This window comes from Canis lupus, chromosome 24 (genome assembly GCF_003254725.2).
Source record: "Canis lupus dingo isolate Sandy chromosome 24, ASM325472v2, whole genome shotgun sequence".
NCBI classification, from domain to species: Eukaryota; Metazoa; Chordata; class Mammalia; order Carnivora; family Canidae; genus Canis; species Canis lupus.
Window position 1 is genome coordinate 13674458 of NC_064266.1, and position 13508 is coordinate 13687965.

At 38.3% G+C, this 13508-nt stretch overlaps 1 protein-coding gene across 2 annotated transcripts in view; it reads right to left on the reverse strand.

Moving 5' to 3' along the window:
* PLCB1 (phospholipase C beta 1) overlaps nucleotides 1-13508 on the reverse strand; it is a 670476-nt gene that overhangs the window by 193748 nt on the left and 463220 nt on the right. The window lies entirely within an intron of this gene.

Consider the following 13508-nt stretch of genomic DNA (forward strand, 5'->3'; position numbering starts at 1 on the left):
AGAGCACATAGGGAAAGAAGGATGAAGGACTCAGCACTCAGTATGTTTATGTATACATAACATATATAACTTTTATCTCCGATTTGCAGTGTGGTAGTCCTGCCTTCACCTGGGACTGCATCATCCTCAGACCCTCTGTTTTCTTGTCTCCAGAGAGTACACCTTTTGTCTTTATCCAGGTGGGAGTTCTGACTATTCCTTAAACAATAGACAACCAGACCTCCTTATTTTAGGCTGTACCTCTATACCCACTTCCAGATGAACCTAAAATCATCAATTTTTAAGACTTTTTAAGATTTCATGGAATAATTCATATTGGTTTCCAGCTTTTCACATGACAGGTGTATGATCAGTTTTCTCAGAACTATTATAGCTATAAGCATATATATTCATATATATTATGTAATTGTTATGTAATTATGTAATTGTTACCTTTTATTCTATTGTCTCCACCCTTGCCAGATTATGCCTTTAAAAACTATTTCCTTTAATGCAATTTTAGTGTGGTTTCAAGATAATTTAATTTAGATGAATATATTCAGACCATCATATTTCTCCTGATATCCCACGGTTTTTCTACTACACCAGATTGTTGAATTTTTAAGTTTAAAAAGTCAGAATTCACATGCTATATCCCTTGATCTTACTATTTTTAGGTAAAATTGAATCACATGGGAGGAACTAAAGGTCTTCTGTCATAGACCGACTTTGCCTGGTCAGAGACCTACCATGGGTCTCCCTGGTTTTCTTTTACTTACATCTTTCTAGTGAAGAGTAAGCGGTGACTAATATTTCCTTGCAGAAGGCCCTCGATGGGTAATGTGACACTTAGGTTTTTCCGAGTAGAGTGTAGTCAGAGTCACAGAAGCAGTCTGAGCTCTTAGCTACTTATCAGCTAGAAATGTATTTCATCCCCTGGGCTTCTCTTGCCAACCTCACAAGGCTGCTTGTGTTGAACAGGTATGGGAGTGTTTCTTTTTTTTTTTTTTTTTTTTTTTATGGGAGTGTTTCTATGAGGGTGCCAACATCCACACGTTTCTAAGGTAGTCATGACTGAGACAAGCTGGGCTTTGATTTTATGAGTGCCAGTGAATTGTCCATCTCCTCTTACGGTGGTCACGGAATGTGTCCCTCATGATTTCATTCAATCAGAAGAAAGTCCACCCAGATTTAATTTGATTTAATGTAATTCTATTTCCCAAGTCTCTCGTGTAAAATTACAATTTGAGTTCAAAGCATTGTTTGAGAAATTACCTGATTAAATCTAAAAAATATTTAAGGAGACTACTGGAACTAAATTCTAAGGCAGCTGAAATAAATTGGATATTCAATTCTGAGAGTATTTAACAGATGAGAAACTTCCTCTCTTCCTTTCCAAGTCCTCTCACCCTTCTCCAGTAAACACAGCAACAAAACATTCTAATTTTGCCTCAGGGAAGGGAGGGGTGGCAGAGAACAGGGCACTAAAGGATGTCTTTTCTTCTTGGTTCTGAGGGCACTCTTTGACCAAGACTTCCTTGTTCCAAGTTTAGAGGAAGTTCCAGACAAGTATCATGTCCTGAAGAGAGAAGGCTGTGACTCCTTTCCCTGGAGATGCTCCAGAAAGTTCTAAGCTCTGGTGTGTCCCAGTGGCCAGAAACAGTAGATAGGTTTTATTTTTATTCCCTCCCTCTGCCTAGCCTCTGGCAGAGGCACTAATCAGACAGCATTAAATGTCTAAAGCCATCAAAATAGACTAGAAAGAGGGTACTAGGATAATTCAGAATAGGCCAAATCAAATTCTTAAACAATAGAAGAGTTTATTGTACTTCATTACATTGCAGTGACAAGTTACCTGCCCTGTCAATACCCTCTCCTCTTAGCCTTCTTTGTTCAGCCCTGTGGAATTTCTTTTTAAATTCACAAGTAAGAAATGTATCTGAAATAAATCCATAGGCCTTCATCTTCTACCTACAAGCTTATGAAAGTGACTTTTGATAAGGTCAGATAACACAAGCTGATGTTCCTCGGCTCACTGAAACTACTAAACCTGGTGGTGAGTCCTCAGCACTATACTTTCTCATGATGCTTTACAGGAGCTGTGTGACCAGGGGAGGAAAAAAGTACAGCAGGGCATGCTCAAAAGCTAATCTCTAAATAGAATTCATGGCACATTATTAAGGTGCCATGAAATTCCCTCTGTCAGGCTCTTTTCTGTTTAGTATGTATCTTTTACCAGGATGGTTACCTTGGAAATGACCCCATCATGGCATCAAAGTACTGCCATGGAACTGCTCTTGAGCTAATCCTAAAAGCAGATATAAGGCAGCAGCAGGGAAGCGCTCAAGAAAAGAATTATGCCATGGTGGTTCAAGGAAAGAAAATGTAATGGCTATATTTACAAACATGGTACTTTTTTTACTAATGGATTCTGACTTGAAAGGAAATATTTTATAATAGTGTAAAAGGAGATGGAAGGAAAGAGAGAACCAGTCTTTGAAGAGCTTCTTGAATTGAGTCTATTTCCAGCATGTTATTTAGCAGACCTTTCTATACTGTTTAATATATGCAAATATTAACTCATTTTGTCTTCCTGGTAACTCTATGATGTGGGCAATACTATAAGGTCCAATTTATTGATGAGAAGCCTGAGGCAAGTAGCTTGCTTAAATTCACATAGCTTACAAGTGAATAAAATGGGATTAGAGCCCAGGTAGTCATGCTTTGTGTTCCATGCTATTAACTACTATGAGATCCTGCTGTAGAGGACACCATACATAATCTGGGAGAAGGTAAATCATCATCATCATCATTGGAGAAGAAGCTATCCTCACTTGAGCACTGATCATCTGCTAGGCAAGAAATCCTATGGGAAAAATCTCACCCCCTTTTTAGTTGAACAGATTGAAGCATAAAGAGGTAAGTAGCTTGTTGGAGGTCATAGGGGTACACAGTATGAGTGCTGGGTCTGGAGTCCATGGTGGAGCAATGGAGAGAGATGGGTGGTGGTAAGTATGACTGATGATATTTGTCCATATAACTTTCCCAGCACTGGCCTGGATGAGGGACACAGAGGATGAAAAGGAGAGAGGGTCTTGCCTCCCTGGTAGTTGGTTTTAATCTGGACACCCTTGGATTAGTCCTAAAAATAGCTCTGAATGTGACCAAGGAAGAGTTTTTTCCCATGATTTACTTATCTCTCTAAAACATGTTACTTTAATCTGTTAAAAGAAGCTGGGCTCAGGCAGGACAAGTGACCCATCTGGCAGAGGTACAAGGATTAGCTCTTTGATTCAGATTTGTCTATCAAGGTCTAAAATTCTTTTCCAGACTTAATTTACATTCTAATCTCTCCAAGTGATTTAAAGGCATCCTCTAGCATTTTTATTCTATGATTCATGAATCTAACTTTTAGAAAGAAAAATAAAATACAACAGGAAAACTGTTATGCCAATGTGAGGACCAGAGAAATGCTAACAGAAGATGTGACATTATTTTGTGAATTTGGGAAAAAAAAAAACCACAGGTTAGCTTAAAAAAAAATAAACATAGCCAAACACATGCAAATAATATCTCTCAAAGCCCACAGGCACAAAGAAATTTCTATGGATTTAGTCTTGGAAGACAGATGGCCTGTAAATCTATAAATCTAAAGCTTCACTCTGTGAAGTCATTGCACAGTTGAGATGGGCAAACTGGACAACCTGTCTGCCAGCTAGCATGGCCACCAGCCTCATTCTGTTGAGCCAAATTCCAATTAGGCAGGATCTGGCACTCAAATGCTTGGATATCACTGGGATTAGGTGGTTGAGAATCTATTCATCATTATTCAATCCCCACTCTCAATGTCATGATACTCAGAGCATGTTGGAATGCTACCAGTCCAGTGGCTTAACACCTCCTAAGTCACTTCCAAGCACAGCCCAGAAAAGCTATTCCCTTGGCTTGTGTTGCTGTAACCCTTATGTGAGTTTTGCTAGACCAGCTCAGAGAAAGTAAGTGCAGATGGCTTTAATATCCCATGGCTCACCAAAGTCTATTTGTCTGCTTTCAGAAAAAAATCTATTAATTGTCCTCTTTCCAAGTACTTTTGCTTGGGCACAAACTTTCCTATGACACCTGCCAACTAACTGTGCTTTTGTAGAGTGTAGGAACTTGGCCAGTTTATATTATCTGTTTATTTTTTAACCCTGGAGTCAGTATTACAGACTTCTATTCCATCTCCATTGCAAATCTGGTTCTATTACCATAAGTATAGACAAATACAAGTTCACAATACTATGTGATGATGCCCACTAAATGACTACATGGTCCTCTGCAGATGAACCTCTCATCCAGCTGTCATGGCTTTCTGGTCGCTGAAGTTTCCCCTCACCCTAGGTTGAACTTGTTGATGTGTGGTTTGTGTGAAAGTTCTTAATGATAACACCTAACTTTGATTTAACACTTTCCCTTTATCAGAATGTTCTCCCATCTGCGAGTTTATTTACTCCTCACCGTCTGCTTGGTAGGTAAGACAAAGTTGTATTATTTAACATGATAGATAAATAAGCTTTGGCCCAGTGAAATGACACAGTCCTTTTAAATGCTGTGGCTAGGTAAGGACAGAATCTATATTAGAATCTTGATCTCTTTGTTTGGGGTTTTGTTAGTTTATTTTACAGAACTACTGTATTTATTGAAAAAAAATCTGTGAACAAGTGGACAGTTCAAACTCATGTTGTTCAAGGGTTAATTGTACGTATATTCCTTTTTTTTTTTTTTAAGATTTTATTTTATTCATGAAAGAGGCAGAGACACAGGCAGAGGGAGAAGCATGCTCCATGCAGGGGGGCCGATGTGGGACTCGATCCCGAGACTCCAGGATCACACCCTGAGCCGAAGGCAGGCACTTAACCACTGAGCCATCCAGGCATCCCTGTTTATGTATATTCTTTATCCTAGAACCTTGAGCTCTTTAACACAGGCTTGGTGTCTTTACGCCCCATTTGTGTAAGTACTGATTTATTGTTAAGGGTTAGAGGTTCTCCGAGGTTTGGGAACAGTTTGTTGCATTTTATTAGTGGATTGTCATTTTGCTCTATCAGAGGAGATGTTTCACAATGGTTCCTGACCATAAGACAAAGGAGGCAAAATGTTCTAGATTCTCAACCAGAATGTTATGTTCCATGGTCAGGCTCAGCATTGGCTTTCTAAGGACAAGGACCAAACCCTCCCTTCATTTATATCTCTTCCAGTGTCTAGAATAAAGGCAGGCCCAGAATGTGTGCTCACTAATGCTTTCTGATGAGCTACTTAGAGGATATTATCTCTTAGTGCTTTAAATGTCTCAGCATTCCTGAAATATAGCTCGAATGTCACTTTCCTCTTTGAAAGCCTTCCCTTCTTAGATCAATTCCTAACACTCTCTAGAACCTTAATAAATAAAACTTCCCCTTCCTTCCAAGCTTCCCTAGCACACAAATGACACTTAACAGATATTGGCTGAATGAATGGAGGTATATTACATTCTACCTTGTATTATAGTTCTTTGTATATATCATCTCCTCTCCAAATTATAGTCTCCTTAAGAGAGACTTTGTCTGTATTTTGTTCCACTTCTTTGTCAAGTTCTTTTTTTTTTTTAATTTTTATTTATTTATGATAGTCACATAGAGAGAGAGAGAGAGGCAGAGACCCAGGCAGTGGGAGAAGCAGGTTCCATGTACCGGGAGCCCGACGTGGGATTTGATCCTGGGTCTCCAGGATCGCGCCCTGGGCCAAAGGCAGTCGCTAAACCGCTGCGCCACCCAGGGATCCCCTCTTTGTCAAGTTCTTAAGCCAGGTGGGCAATATATGTTTGTTAAAATAAAATTCCATGCAATTATATCAAGTATGTGTTAGAATAAAGAAGAGATTTCAATGAGCATCAGGTACCTTGGAGGAGTTCTCCTTTGATATGTGGAGCAGGTTGGAAGTGTCTAAAGATTAACACTTATTAAGAGCATCCACAGTGACTATGGGTGGGAAACTCAGGTGTGTGTTCTATACTAGCTTCTAGAGTTCACCCCTGGACTGAGCTCCGGTTATGCACATGGATAATTTGTTTGTTTTACAACCTTATTAGCTGCCTTCCCTTCTTTATTCTTTCTACTGGATCACCTCTCGAACTCTTTGTACTTGAATTTTCTCAGAGTTGCTCCTGGGAGAACCCAAATGAAGAAAAACAGAGACATTAATAAGAAGCATCTTTGGCTTATTTTCTGCATGTAAGAGAGAGTGATAGGTGAGAAGGTTGATTTTGTCAATCATGCTCAGTTAAGGCTTCATCTTAAAATAATATTATCTCTACTCTGTTTTGCTTTCACACTGGAGTCCTAGAGATCACAGTGATTCAGAATGAACAGAGTTCCGAGAATCTCTATAATGAATTAATGAAATTATTGGTCATGCTCAGCTTCCTGACATTATTTCACCTATTGCTGTGGCACATTTCTCAGCTGGTAAGTATTAGGGTAAATGGTCCACATCTCACCTCATCTGGGTTTTTTGTCCACACGGTTTGTTTTCCATGGAGTTGGTTCACTCTGTTTTGTTTTGTTTTTTTTTTAATCTGTTTCTCTCCCACTTAATTTGGTGCAAGATCAACTATTAACAATGGTAGACTATGAATAATGCAGATGTTGGGGGCCGGCCAAATGTGTATGTGACTTTGTGGCCTTTCTCCAGGACAGTATAATCTGCCAAGCTCTTTCTTTTAACTGAGCCACAGTCTCCGGTTGAGAAGGGGGAAGATGTCATAGTCAGCAGTTGGTAATACTATGTTCTTTTTTTTTTTTTTTAAGATCTTATTTATTTATTCATGAGAGAGACGGAGACACAAGCAGAGGGAGAAGCAAGCTCCATGCAGGGAGCCTGACGTAGGACTTGATCCCAGAACCTGGGATCATGCCTTGAGCCAAAGGCAGACGCTCAACTGCTGAGCCACCCAGGCGTCCCTAATGCTGTGTTCTGATGGGAGGTTACATGTAGGGAAAGTAGCCACCGTCTGCTTTGTCCCAACAGCTCTCACATGAAATGGCAAACACCTGGGGAAGGAAGGCTTCCCTGGCTGAGGGAAAGTGATTTTAGCAAAACTCAGCAGTCTGGGGTAGATTAGGCTACGAAGCTCACTTCTCCACACTTTGGAACTGGCATTCGAATTTGGCTCTTTATATTTTTCCTGTCTGGTTGTTTCCTTTGAAAAGGCTACTTCAGCTGTGAATGAACATGGCTGTGACTTTCTGGCTAGAACTGTCAGAGGTCACTGAAAGAAGTCTAGAGGCAAAAAACAAACAAACAAACAAACAAAATAAAAACCCCAGGCATCCTGGGCCAGAACTTTACCTCTCCTCAAGCCTCTGCTTCCTGGGAAAAGAGGAAATGCAATCAAGGAAGGGAAAGGGAAACAAGTTACCAAGTCATCTAATGAACAATGGATTCATAACGGCTATCTTAAAACTTTTTTTTTTTTCATTTTAGCCAATCTGAAATAGAGAGAAGTCTATGAGCATTATTTTTATTGATGTCAACTGCTTATCCTTGAGAGACCAAACATGCCATAATTAAAGGAAAAGGAAGAGTGTTAATGGCTAAGCCAGTTAACCTCGGGGAAAAGGAATTGACTTGCTTGAACTTCAGGTCCCTCATCTGTAAATGGGAGGATACAAACACTAGCAGGCCTAAATGCTCTTCCCAAGTCCCTTGGAACTCATTGTTCCAACACAGTCAACAGCTCCATTATACTTCTCCAAGACTTTCCCTCAGCCCAGCTGCAGCCAGCCTACAAGTGGCGGGCCATCCTGGAAGGAGTAGCTCATCTCTCTTGGAAGTCAAGAGGAGCTTGGAATACACTCACAGATGATAATGTCATTCTTCTGTGACCTTGCACAGGGGCTAGAAAGTCAATAGGTGGAGTTTAGATGGGATCTTAATAAAATATTAGAGTGGCTTTTCAGCCACTTTCCCAGTGTAGTAACATAATTAAGGCATTAAAAGAACTGGCTACGTCCTCCAGTTTGCATCTGTCTTCGTCTTTGGGGAAGACAATCTATCTCGTTTGAGTTGACTTTGTACATCCATTTCAATTCTTTTCTTTCTTGCCCTGCTACACAGGTAATCTATATAAAAAAATTTAAATGGATGCCATCTCATTTTGAGGCAGATCTTTAAACCAGTCAATATTTCCTCTAGATGAGTGGTTTTTAAACTGAACATCCTGAATCTCTTGGGGTTTTGGCATAAGTGCCTGCAGAGGATGAGGTGGAGGGGGAGCCTGGCTCCCCCTGTCTTCAAAAGAATGTTTTGAAAGGTTTTTTTCCTACACATTGGCCTTCCTTGTGAGACTTTGTTAGCAGAAACAAACACAAATAAAAGTAGGTTATGTCAAGGACAAGTCTGAAAGTGGTTTCTGTGGATGCCAACTGCTAACTTCTCAATAGTTGATTTGTATCTCTTTTCTCAGTAAGCCCTGATGGAGAACTCCAAGTGGGAGTCTTGGGTAGGAGGAAGGACTCCGCACTGGGGTACAGGAAATACGGTCCCAGTCTCACTGTTGCCACATCCTGCCTTTTCTACCATTTGAGAGTTTGGGCTAAATGGCTAGGTCTCTCGTAGGCAGGAGAGCCCAACGACTTGAGGGACTGGCCATGCCTTTGTGGATGGTAGCAACAAAGATATTTATGTGAAAGGTTGGAAGGGATGAGCCATGGGCACTTTCCATGTTTTTTTTTCACTTAATGCTGATTTCTGATTCTGCTAGAACTGCTTATAAAAAGTGCTTATCTTGCTTTGGCTCTTCTAAAAGTAGGTTTTGAGACAAAGATTGGAGTGCAAGTAACTTGTTTAGGAGGGAACCCCAGGACATAACAGTAGAGGAGTCCAGAACTGAGAAAGGAAGGAAAGGTGGCCTAGTAAAGGGAACATTATGGAGCAAGTTATAGTTATGGGCAATAAGGGCTCAATCCCACTGGGGAATTCTGGGAGGTCATGCATCAGGACTGTTGCACACAACGGGCAAGAGAGATGAGCTACTCCTTCCAGGATGGCCTGCCACTTGTAGGCTGGCTGCAGCTGGGCTGAGGGAAAGTCTTGGAGAAGTATAATGGAGCTGTTGACTGTGTTGGAACAATGAGTTCCAAGGGACTTGGGAAGAGCATTTAGGCCTGCTAGTGTTTGTATCCTCCCATTTACAGATGAGGGACCTGAAGTTCAAGCAAGTCAATTCCTTTTCCCCGAGGTTAACTGGCTTAGCCATTAACACTCTTCCTTTTCCTTTAATTATGGCATGTTTGGTCTCTCAAGGATAAGCAGTTGACATCAAAAAAATAATCATTTTGTTTCTTTATAATTTCTACCTACTAAGGAGAAATGGTGCTGGGAAAACAATGATTTTTAAAAACCTACAGGGGAAAAAAAAAAAAAAACAAAACCTACAGGGAAAATTAAGTGACAAACTAAGTAGTAAGATTCCAGTGTAAATCTTCATATTTTAAATTGTAATTCCATTTTAATAAAAATATTTATAAATGACTGAGTCAGAAATGAACATTTGTGCACAGATAAGACTTTCCATGTTTTATTGTGTTGTTTTCATCATCAAAGGATTCTAATTTATTAATTGCCATAAGTTCATAAGCCTGTTAGCCAAGATACAGCAACATTCAGAAATGCCTCTGCCCAATACTGTGAATCACACTTCCAGATCCATAAATGGTTTGAAATAATTTGGCATAAATACCAAGGACCACTTTTCATCAGTGTTTTGTAGGCAACAATAAATATATGCAACCTTCCTATCATGAATAACTTACTAAATTTTCCCAGCAACTCTCTCAGGGAATTATGTATTTTTTTTCAAAAAATGAGAGAACAAGAGGGTGCGATGGGTCAAAGAGGTTAAATGGCCTCCTAAGGTGAAGTAAACAGTGGGGATGAATAGTTGATTTCTGACCCAGTTTTAGTGGGATATTTTAGTTGCCTGCCAACAATTGTAGCTCCTTTTGGGAAGCACATCTGGACTGAATTGCAGGGAACCACTTACCTGCCACCTGCAGTCCAAACTATGTGCTTTAGGTAGTGGACCTCATTGGCTCTAGGGAGAGTCATGTGACCTAAATCTGTCCAATTATTACAGTCTATTCTTCAGGCCACAGTGATCCTAGATCAGCAATGGCTTTGGATGACTTAAGCCAGGTGTGGGTTTCTGGTACCATGGACACATGAGTAAAAATAATTTCAGTATTGGAGTCTGGTGGGTTTCTTGTTACTTTAAGAGAGTCTGCCCAAGCCTGTATGTTATACCCAGTACAAGAAAATGATTGGAGATGAAGAAAGACAATTCTTGATGACATCATTTGAGCCCCTGGATATAGTCATGCCTGCAGTCATTAACATCTTTCAGTGTAAGCCCTGACAGTGTTCTTGGCTTTAAATTTTATTTTTTGTAGTGGTAGTGCCTGATTTAAGCTTTGATTGCTGAGGCATCCATTCAAAAAGGCATCCACTTTAAAGATGCCTATCTTGAATAAGCCCATTGCCAGCCACATGGCTAGATAGTGAGCCAGGCTGCATCCCCACACTGAGACTCCTTTGAATTAGAAAGTTTGGTTTATTTCAATAACTGGCCATTTGGGCCAATTGCCTTTTCTCTTCCTCCTCTTATGTTTTTATGTTTCACCAATAAAGAGTGAGTCCATGAAACCCTAGGCATGCACCCTCAAAACCTGATAAAAACAGAACCTAAGCTTGCGAGTGTGCTTCCTTTCTCTTTCTACAAGTGACCTCGCTGCATTGCCCAGGTGTGCTATGTAGTTTCCAGGTCTTTTAAGTAATAAACATCTATTTTTTTTTTCTGTTACTTGATGGTTGTTGGTGAAAGGCATCTTGCAATTACAAGAACCACAAGGGTCTGTCTAACAAAACATTGGTTATTGATAAGCTGAGACCAACACAAAACACTCCTTGACTTTTTGTTCATATGTACCCATAAATTTTTTCTGTGCTTCATTTTGAATTAAGTTTCTGTCATTTTTCTACTGAAGGAATTCCACCTAATACTACAGTTTGCAAGACTCTCAAGTCCAGGGCTGCTTCTTTCACACTCTGGGTGTGTCTTGCCATTGACAATAAAGATATATTTCAATTGTCTAAATATTTAAAATACACATATTGAAAACACAATAGGGTTTTTTTCTACTGGCATAATCATTAGCATAGGACTATTAGAAGCAAAAATGCTTGCTTGCCATACCTGAACTTGTATTTGCTTTGCCTAAAACCCAATCAATTTGCTATTGTATTTGAGTTCATTTCTACTATTTAACTCTTAATTCAGTGAGAACTAATCAAAAACTAAGAGAGATGATATAGTTTCATTTTGATGATTTAATTGCAACAAAGCAGGAAGCTTTTGTATAGCATGCCTTATAAAAATTTAAGAGGAAGAACTGATAAAAATAAAGGAATGAAGCTTAAAACATCTGCCATACCATAAAACATACCATAATCTGCTATATTAATTCACTTGCTTAACAAATACTCATGAACACCTGCTCTTCACAGAAAAATAAAAATACAAAAGACAACTGTTTTCTCTGGGTTTGGTTTTTTAAATTAGTTTTGGCCTTCTTTTACAGACAATAGTTCAATCTAATCTGCAGTCTGTTACCTAGGGCTTTAACTTATTCTTTTTCCTGTTTATTTTACTCATCGCCTTCCTTCTAAAAAGTGTAAGTGATTAAAACAAACAAACTCTATTTTGGAGACACCAGTCTTCAAATTGACATTCAGGATGCTTTGGTTTGGAAGAGGCAGGGGTCATTGTGTATTCCTGTGTTAAGCATGGTTTAGCATTACACATTTTGTTCCAGGGCAAACAACATAACGGACCAAGGCATTTTGCAATGTGCGATTTTCAATTGTAAAAATAAACCAAAATCCCTTGAGAATAGTATTTTCTGCAACAAGATTTAAACTTTTTCTTTGTGGAGCACATGTGCACATTTGGACTTAAAACTACACAGAAACCCTGTGATGATTTATAATGAATACATACATCTTCAGAAACAGAAATTCCAGGATGGAAGTGTGGCCAACCCGCCAATACAGCAGGCCCCCAAAGTATCAAAGTCCATCATACCCTTCCGGATTTTCATTTCACATATCTATGTTTAGTTGACTAACCTACAATCAGTTTAAGCATTTAGGTATTTGGCCATATTGAAAAATTTTCACTTAATTTTACATTTCGTCCTATGTAAAAAATATGTAAAGTGCATTGTGAAAACTGAACGTTAGCATACATCAACTTTGTGTAGTTTATTTGTTTAACACCTACTTTAAAAAATAAGTTTCTTGATATCAGAGAATATAGTTATATTGTTCTATTTGGACATTATGGGTGCATCTTATTCTTAGCATTTTATAAATATAGGCAATATGGTTGTGTCTTTTTAAGATAACTGAAATTGAGTTTGTGGGTCAATATAACCAATACTTCTGCACATTTGGAGAACTAGTCAAAATGAAAGTAGCAGAAAAAATTATAATATACTGTTTTCTATCTTCTATCTTATTTATTCTAAGTATACTTATTAATATAAGCATATTACAGTGTAATATACTTATTTTATCCTATTACTATCCTACTTCTTTTCTTATGTGTTTTTTAATCAAAATGTTTTAACTGGTTGACTGAAAGTTAAAAAATCTGCTCTTTCAAAGAGATCGTGGTATGAGATCTTAGGAAGTCATTTGACCTCAAAATGTTGGTTTGCTTCTTTACAAAATGATAATATACATTTTGCAAGTAACATAATGAATTACAGCTAATTTCCTCGCACATCCATACCAGTTGTCATATTGAAATTAAACAATACTTACTTAAATTGTACTTCATTTGATTTTATTTTTAGGTATGTTATAAAGAAGATTCAAAAAATAGCTTTTGAAAAAATCCTAAAGTCAAACATCATATGTGAACAGTAAAACCAAATTTATAAATCAATTTTCATCTTTGGATAAAAAAATAATTAAAACTTTTTAATTACTAGTGAATTGAGGTCTAAGCCAGCCATTTCTTAATCCTACAAAGAAAGATTTCAAAATCGTTATCTTTTTACAATGAAATAACAGTTAACATAATAAAACACTTTTTTTTCTGGTGTCTTTGTTCACAAAAACAGACCCAAAGCAGCAAACAAAATGACTCTCAAGTTCATTTTCTGTCAAAGTTTTTGGGTTAAGAAATGAAATCTGTGATTTAAAAAATCACATCAGGACTGACATGGAGGCTTATCATCAGTATTATGTTAAGTTGTGGAAAAATAAATGAAATTGGTATTTTAAATATACCTGAAATTTGTGTGCCTATTGTAATTATGGAGATTCATACCTAGTATATCTATAAAATGGCACTAAATAAACTTGCAAATGCTAAGAGATATCATTTCAATTTCCATTAGAATCAAAACTGGTTTGGGACGCCTGGGTGGCTCCATGGTTGAGCGTCT